The sequence below is a fragment of the Argiope bruennichi genome, chromosome 10 (genome assembly GCF_947563725.1).
Source record: "Argiope bruennichi chromosome 10, qqArgBrue1.1, whole genome shotgun sequence".
In the NCBI taxonomy this organism is placed as follows: Eukaryota; Metazoa; Arthropoda; class Arachnida; order Araneae; family Araneidae; genus Argiope; species Argiope bruennichi.
In genome coordinates this window covers 81,580,538-81,589,993 of record NC_079160.1, presented here as the reverse complement: position 1 = coordinate 81,589,993, position 9,456 = coordinate 81,580,538, and positions in this window count along the sequence as shown.

The window sequence follows — 9,456 nt, the reverse complement described above, 5'->3', positions numbered from 1 at the left end:
GACTGTCTTATAACTGGCCGAGTGTAAACCCACTTTCAACATTAAATATTGAATAAATAAATTTCTACATATAGGATTCCGAAATGATATTAAATTATATATCAATCTTTTGACTCCATGTTGGCTTCAACCTTATTTGTGCAATGTAAATGTGACAATATCTAAACTACTAGGAGTATATCTGCCCTCCGTAGAACGAGGATGAACTGAATGATCCAGCCGAAATGACATTAAATTCATGTTTGATGAATGCCTCATAATAGCCTATTATAGCCTTTCTTTGAGACATAAGTTTTAAAACTTTGAATAGAACTATGACGTCATGGGAATATTCTCAATTAGAGCTGTTCATGTATACAATGAATAGAACATAAGTAAGAAAATTACTCTGACATGACTTTAATGCCTGATAATTTAACAGAATCATGGATATGTTATAAATGAAATTATATATTTAACCAATATCCTCAACGAACCAACTAGTCACCAAAGGCAACTAGATTTGAACGAAGTATCCGTGAAACTTTATCGAACGTCTGATTTTCTGAGTTTGGGATCATTAGAAATTTATTCCAATACAGACGAGACAAACATTCATCTTTATTATTAATAATGATATGAATTGTTGAGAAAAAATTATCGATAATCAAAAATTAATAAATTTTTAACTGTCATTTTTTGAAATAAATTGGATGGCTCTGAGATAAGTATTTTTATTCTTTTCCCTTGGTATAACAAAAACATAATTGGTTTTATCTAATCCAGTTATTGTTATCCATCGGTAAATGTTATAAAAAATTCTTAAACTCTGAAGTGATCATAATAGGCGACAGCTACTATACAAGGCTTAGAGACTTAGTTAACTTTAAAAAAGAAAGAATAAAAAAAAAATAAAAAAAAAGGCAAACAGCCCTATTGCCTAAAGAACAAGGAATTTTTTTGAGTGCTGTAAGTGGTTGTATTTTGATAAAACATTGACAAAATCGAGGGCAATGCAGGTGGACAGAAGTCCATGCAATTGGAAGAAGGTTTTTCTGTTATCGCTAAACCCATTACAGCTTTTGAATGCCGGCAGCCGCATTGACAAATGGGCCATTTGTTGACGAATGTGCCAGCCTTTTAGTGTCTCCGTGAAGAGGGTACACTTGGTACAGGGTACCAGAGGTTGATAACCTGCGAATGGGTCATGATAACTAACAACTTGTTTAGAAACGATGCTAAACGTGCATTTTACGGAGATACTTTTTCTTTCTTTCAGGCAGAAAACAGACCTTAAGAATCACCGAAAAGATATGACAAAGAAAGGAAAACTAATAAATAATCTGGAATTACTTTTTTTCTTGTGTTGTTGATTGTGTTGAACATCATAATTAAGCAAATTGATGCTATTGACATTACATACACACATATTATTAGAAAGCTGGCTTCGGGTCTGGAGGTTCGTGTATTAGAAAACGAATTTTACCAAAAGCCTTTTGTTTATATGGATCTGATAAATATCAAAGCCCGCTACAAATTAAAACTCTGTGTATTCATAGAGAATGTAAACTTGTGAACTATTGAAAACTTTTCCACATCAAAAAGTGAGTGAAAGAAATCTTTACAAAGTGAAACATTCCAAATTTCTTATGCTTTCAGTTAGAAAACCACGACGCAGTATGTGAAATTCGGCACTTCTAAATTGAAAATTGTTAATTCGGCATATGGATAAACAAGCATTGATTACCATATATTATACATCCACAGGTGATAATTTTCCCTTTTTGCTAAACGGGAGGGGATAAGCTGAACAATCTAACAATTAGCACTCTCATCTAAAAGCAGTGCTAGTAGTCACAAACAAAAAGACCAAATAGATATTGTATTCCCAAAATCATTCCAAATTTTAAAGTAGGAAATTAAAAGATAGATGATTATGCAGCAGCATGATAGATGGATAATTTGGAGCAAATGACTAATAACATATGAATTCACACCGAACCCAAAAATTATGAAAAAGAATATTTCACCAGATGATTATGTAAATTATATTGGGACATTTAAAATTTCCTGAATACTTCTACAGAATAGAAAGGATGCAAGACAACAGATGTATGTGTGAAAAAATCGGTTCAGTCCAGCATTTCATAACAGAATGTGTCGAATTCAAAGCAATTAAAGGAAGATTCATTATGGATAGTGATAATTTTAACACAATGTTACAATACCCTGGAAATTTAAAAGTATTAAAAGAAATGATGGAAAATATTTCTAGCCTTTTACCAACAGTTTGAAGATTCTTTGAACTTTTCTTGACCACTGCTTTTGTATGCAAAAATTTGGATAGTTAGAGCATAACAGCCAGTCACAATAATCCCTGTTAATAGGCTTAGTCCTTTGGTAAAGGGGTGATTGGTTATAATTAAAAAAAAAAGCCACAAACAAAAATTTAAACTTCTTGCGCTCTAAATTCATAAATAAGCAATAAATAATAATCTCTATAAAACCTTTAAAGAAAGCCAAACCGTCATACGTTTTCGATTAGACAGTCTGAAGTAGCTCTCGAAATTCGGTGGTTCTAAATCGAAAAGTGTTGATATGGAAAAACGGAGAAACAGACATTCGTTACCACATATTATACATACACAGGTGATAACTGTTCTGAAGAAAACTCCCTTTTTGCTGGGGGGGGGGGGAGGGCATGGATTGAGCGATCTCAGCTCATTGTGCGGGCGCTTCATTCTGCCTCGAAGGATATCATCAGCGTAATGACACGCTATCTGGCCACAACAAAAGCACCGACTTCCTAGATTTCCATAGAACGGAACGTTTGATCTGTCGGCCCGCTGAAAAGAAAAGAAAATCACTGTCCGGCCTTTCAGACTCATAGAAATAGGTGTTTTGAATATTACGAAGGAGAAAATTTCTATTTGTTTGCCATACCTATTTTAAAGACCCTTATCAATTACCCTGATTTTTGACTTCCAGAAGAAAGGGTTTCTTGGTTTGCGCTACTTTAGAGAAGGGAATAAAAAGAAGTGAAATGGAATAATGAAAATAAGTAAGTAAATAAAAGTATTGATACTGTCAAAAGTATTGATATTGTACCAGAGTATTTTCTGGATGTACATAGTGACATGTTGTGATCATTTGTCAAATATTAGTATAGATTAAATCTAGGTGGATGTGGAGCTCTTTGGAAATTACTAGTTTTGAGTTTTTAGAATTTCTATATCCAGAAATTTGTGAAACAAACGAAACTAAGCATTCCTTTGCGGCCAGGATCCTAAATTTCGAGTTTAAATAAGATAAAATCTACAGATAATGAGACATTATGAACTATCATGTGTTAAAAAAGAAAAGGGGGAAGAAAAAAAAATTGATAGAATTGTAATTCAGAAAGGCAGAAGTTACTATTTTTGTCCTACAGTGAAAACAAGGAGTCAATTAAATGCTCAATGTAAGATTTGTCTATTTTGAATATCAAACGATTTTGGAAAGCAGGAATGATATATAAATAATGTAGTATTTCTGCAGAGTGGATATTGTAGTCCATCGGCCTCCGACTGGGGCAACTCTTGGAGTGGTTTTTCCTTTTGGTAGCTGTGGACTAAATATAAATGTATGAGTAAAGAAAAGAACACATAAGAAATTTGAGAAATATAATAAGAAAGTTTAATGATTTCTTATTGCATTTCCATTATTATTACTCTTATTTAATTAATTTTAATTTTTGTTTAAAATTCATTTTATTTATTTATTTATTTTGGATTAAAATTAATATTTTATTAATATGAAGAGAAAAGAATAGAGATAGTATGATTGCAAGAATTTATGAAGACTTTCTTGAGGGGAATTAAAAATAATTTAAGGTTAGGAGGAGATATTAAGAGGATGGCGTTAGCAAAAAGTCGGAAAATGTAGTATTTATTAATATTATTTTAATGATGAAATATTGCTTACACTTTAACAAAATGAATTAAAATTATAATAATTTCACTATATCTGATTATATAAAATTCTATATTTCATATCTTTCTTACATTGCTTTAGATATTTTTGAATATCTTATTTCTTTAGGAACCCTGGGTCACAAACATTTCATGATAACTGTTTGTCAAACGTCTTTCAATAAATATTTTTTAACTGAAAAGATAATGCGTTAGGACTCATATCTCATTATTATATTTTTGGTTCAATAATCAGAAAGTCTTTGTTCAACAAAAATTTTGGTGATTAAAAAACTTTATACAACAATGTTTAACAAATATATTTATCAAAATAGCTCCAGCCGTTCTAAATAAGTATTCAGTACCTGAGAGACCAAGCTGCGCTCAGGAGGTGCTTTTATTTTCCTTGGCAAATCGTAAATAAAATCCTATTCCATGGCTCGTTTAAAGTCATAAGCGAAATCTAATTGAATTGCAAACGTCGGATCGAACATGAGAAAAATGCAGGGAAGGCGAAACAACTAACCACTACTCCATTTCTGATACGTTTGTGCATCTCATGTGTAGCCACATGCCAATATAAAAAATATGTGTGCGCGTGTGTAAAAACGCATTTTTTTTATGAAAGGTACCTATATAAATAAGCTTAAAGAATAAATTCTTATCTAAATATAAAATTTGATATAAATCGTTTGAACCGTTTCCAGGGTACACGAAATATATATATATATATATTTAGTGATAATTATCTTACTAAAATACATTCCCATCATACTGTGGCGGATTGTTACAACTTTGGGTTGCTGCGTCAAGTAAATCTGACGAATTTGTGTTGTTGCGTCAAGTGAGTCTGACGACTTTAGGTTGCTGTGGGTAGATGGCGCCACAACAGCTGCATGAAGGTTGAAAGTTCATCATCCGAGGTCACCAATGTGGCGGATTCGCGATAAGCGAGGACAGAACCTGGGGCATTTTGATTCGCAGCCCAGTAACATGACCACAATACAAAAGCAACTGCTCGTGTAGCGGACCTGTTAACTGGCTTATAAGCTTTCACCACAATACTTTTGGTTTGATTCGAACTGTTAATTAATTGGATAATTGGTTTAGTTAAAACTGAATCGAATTTCACACCAGCCGGTGGTCTGTTTGATATATTATTTTAACGAGTCTCTCTTTTCTTCCTTTAGGAATAGGATTAGTGTTAAATAATTTCTATTGTACTTTTCGCCGGTTAGTGTGAAAAATGTGAACGAAATTATATTGAAGATATTCCAATTGTATCAAATTTTACATCAATCGGCCTATTTGGTACAAAAAAAATTAATTCGCACTCAATCTTTACGATCTGGTATAGGTTGATTCAACTTTAAAATTCCTTTAATTTACCAATGTGAAACAAGTCCATGTCAAAACTGCTTTAGCTATTCAAATATGATGAGATGAATTTTATTCTGACAGTTCATTCTAAAATGGTTTCAGTATTTAATTTATAGAGATACAAATATATTTCTAGTTGTAAAAAAGCTCTAAATGAAGTTTTGAGTAATATATTGCCTAAAACACAAACACATACTCTAAATTCTTACCGAATTTCCAGGCACTATTAATCATATTTATGCCGGGTTTACATTCGGCCAGTTTTCCAGAACTTATAATATATATAAGTTCGGAAGTAGGCAGCGCATGCGTAGAAAGGCGGAGAAATGCTGCTCGGTCTATGGCAAGTAATTGTCCCGACGGGACAACTACAAGCCGCTGTATTGAATTTTTTCTTATTGTGCATGCGTTTGTAGAATTTGGCTTTTTTTTTTTTTTTTTTTGGCTTGAAAAAATTGATCACTTATCGTAGATTAATTCCGACATTTTTTGCTCTTTCTGATACGAAGTTGTGCTTTAAAAAAAAAAAATTATTTGCCATTTCCTTTCTAAAGTTTTCCGAATTTAGGTATGTTGACCATTTTTTAAAATTTTATCATGTTTTTTTTTTGCGTATCTATCAATTTTAATTCGTTACGCAGTGAAGAAGAAAAATTCAGGGACACGAAAACCATAATTTATAGCCAAGCAAGGAATACCTGCATTTATCTTATGAAATTGTGGCAAACATAAATGAATCCCTTCCTACGCATGCGTTGCATACTTGCTGTCTTATAACTGGTCGAGTGTAAACCCGGCATTATTATAATAATTTTGACACTTTTTTTTCTGAAAAAATGTTTCACTCTCTAGGACTAAAATCCGCCGAGATGATTAGAATTCTTGAGAACAATCTTTAGCTACATCATAATTATATCTTTGGCCTCATAATTATTTAAATTTTAAATTAGCGGCATTCTTAGCAATTACAAACAGAAGATAAAAATTAATTAAGACATATTTTAACACATTGTAATGGCATTAGACAAAATAATTATTATATTTATGATACCATGTATTTCTAGTATATTTATCAACTAAACTAATTAATGCCAGGTTACAGGCAGCGCATGTGTAGAAAGGGATTGATTTACGTTTGCCACAATTTCATAATATAGATTAAGGTCTACCATGTTCGGCTATAAATTGCCGTTTTGGCGTTGCTGAATTTTACTTTTCACCGCGTATCGTATTAAAATGATGGATATTTATACAAAGAAACATGGTAAAATAAAAAATAAATAAAGATCAACATAGCTAAATTTGAAAAACTATAGGGGAAAAAAAGGGCAAATAAATGTAAAAAAGAAAAAACACACACATACACACAACCTCGCATCAGAAAGAACAAAAAGAAAAAAATATCGGAATTAATCTATTATAAGTGATCAATTATTTTACTCCAAAAATAATTTTTAATAATTTGATTGTCAATAGAAATAATAATTATATTTTTGACTTGATTAGATAAGTTTCATCAAAGGAGTTCTAACTGGGCAATTGATCATTTTCTATAAATTTTCAAAGAAAATTTAATTTCACATTTTTTTTATTTTATTTTTTTTTAGTTATCTGTTCTCTTGTTTTTACCCTAGTTTATAAAAATGTTGAAGTTGAAAAATAAAAAAAATAATGAAAATGAAAGTGAAAATGTAAAATAGTAATGCTATATAGTTGTTATTTTCGCATTCATTAAAAATTTCCTAGTACAGTATTTTTGCTAATTTTTATTTATCAATTATCTTTTGTTTTTACCTTATTTTCAAGCTCGTGAAAATTTTTCTGACATACTTGAAGCTCTGCTGACATCTCTATTCCGATGTCTGTTGGCTGTACCTTTATCTCTTCACAAATCATGTAGCAGAAAAGAAATAAGTTTATTTCTGCACATGCGCAATTGCAGGAATATGGTTCTCATATAAAGAATGGTATATTAGACGGGTTTTTTTTTTCTCTCTTTTTAGAGAGACATATTATGTTCCCCTGAATTTTCCTAACAGATACAAGTATCTTTAATCAGAATTGCATTAAATTGTTGATGGATTTAAATGCTAAATGTAAAATTAAATAAATTATTATATTATTGGGTGATCTATAATTTGCCAGTGTCTATCAGAGCCTGACTAAGGCAGGAGCATACGGGGCTGTTGCCCCGGGATCCCACATCAGAGGGAGGTCCCTAAATCGAATAGAAAAGTTTATTTTACGTTTCCTTCTTTAATGAACTTTTTTTTAAATAAAATATAAGTATAGTGAAAAGCCCGTCACTTTTATGTTAGCTTCTTTATTAATCTATCGTATGAACACAAAAAAAAAAATCTATATTTCGTAAATCCATGGCTTTCTATGGCGGAATTCAGCTAAATTTTCGAAATTACGATGGACAAATATATCTATAATGAGGTGAAAAATTTAAATACCTCCATAAAGTTCGGTTTTTCATTACTGAAGTAATGAAGCAGGGGGGGGGGCGAAGAAGTTTTTGTACCGGGCCCCAATTATGTTAAGTCGGGCCCTGATGTCTATATGCATGGCATGCTCTTGTATATGCTCAAAATTCAGAAATTAATTGGATACAAACATTCTGCTTAATGCATATTATGAATACTAATTGGTAACTAATCACAAGTATTTTAACGTAAGAATATTAAATATATTAATACTATTTTTTTAAACTTAACGCTTCTGTATATTCAAATCCATTCAATTATCCTGGAGTTTTATAAATCCACAGAATAAATGAGAATTTATAAAGTTTTGAGATTACTTTAGAGTCTACAAAACACAATAATATAGATCAAAATTGTATAGCAATAGAATAAATATCTTTCAATGATAAACAAATTTTTAAATGTTTCTGGAAAAAGAGAAAAATATCTTGCTGTATCGTGTCAGCTAAAAATAAGCAGTATGATGCTGCCATCTACAGTATAAAGGAAGAAACTAGATATTTTAAAAATTAATTCTGACATAGTTTTTTAATGCTTGAAGAAGTAGAGAAGAAAGGACAAATGGCAATTGAAATTATAATATGTTTTATACATCATCCTAAACATTATTCACAAATCATATAACAAATGAATATATATATATATATATATATATAAGGTAAATAAGCTTCAAATGAGTTATCAATTCACGGTTACACCATAATTTAGTTTTAAAAAAATTTTATGAATATTTTGCTTCCTTTTAACACGGGGTATCTATATATTTTCTCTGCCCCCATCACAACCAATTCAAAATTCTTTACAATGCTTATTAAATACGATTTTTATGCGAATTTCCTCAGTACATTAAAACATATTACATAATTACAATAATATTATTATTAAAGACATTTAATGATTATAATAATAATTTAACAATGATAATAAAATGTTACACTTTATTTTAATCTACAGTACATCTAACAAATAAAAAAGAGTTTGAGATTTTTTACTCTCAAGTTTGGAACATTATAACATAATAATATTTTAAACTTGATCTTGATTCATTTATTTTTATTTTATTTTCTATATTTACTCTCAATTATATGGCAGCAATAGAAGTGGACAGAAAAATACACGTAGAATCGTTGCAACGCCCTAGGGAGGACAAATATAGCGGATTGAATTGAGCGAGGATAGAACCTGTGACTTTGTGGTTCGCAGCCGAGTAACAAGACCACAAGACAAAAGCATTTACCAATGTTTCGTCGCTGTTATCTGGATTATAAGCTTTTTACCACAGCACCATTATCTGAGGGGGCAAAATTTAAGAATCAATTGGATCCATTTAAAAGAAAAAACATTTTTTTAAACTCTTATTATCCTTAAAATGATAATGTTTCAAATCAAACATTGCAGAACACACCGAATAATGTCCTTTTTACAACTTGGGAATCAATTCGACATAGATTTCTGAAAACAAAATTATAATTAGTTTTGCATTACAGAGATCTGTGGATAAAACTCTGTCTTAGAAAAGGAAAGCATGTTAATTTTCAGTCCAAAGATTTGTAGCTCAGTGTGGAGTGGACATCTACTTGATCCTTCTCAGAAATTTTTAAAGAATGGGTGATAATTTACTAATTAACACCATAGAATGTCTCAGATTTTCTCACAGT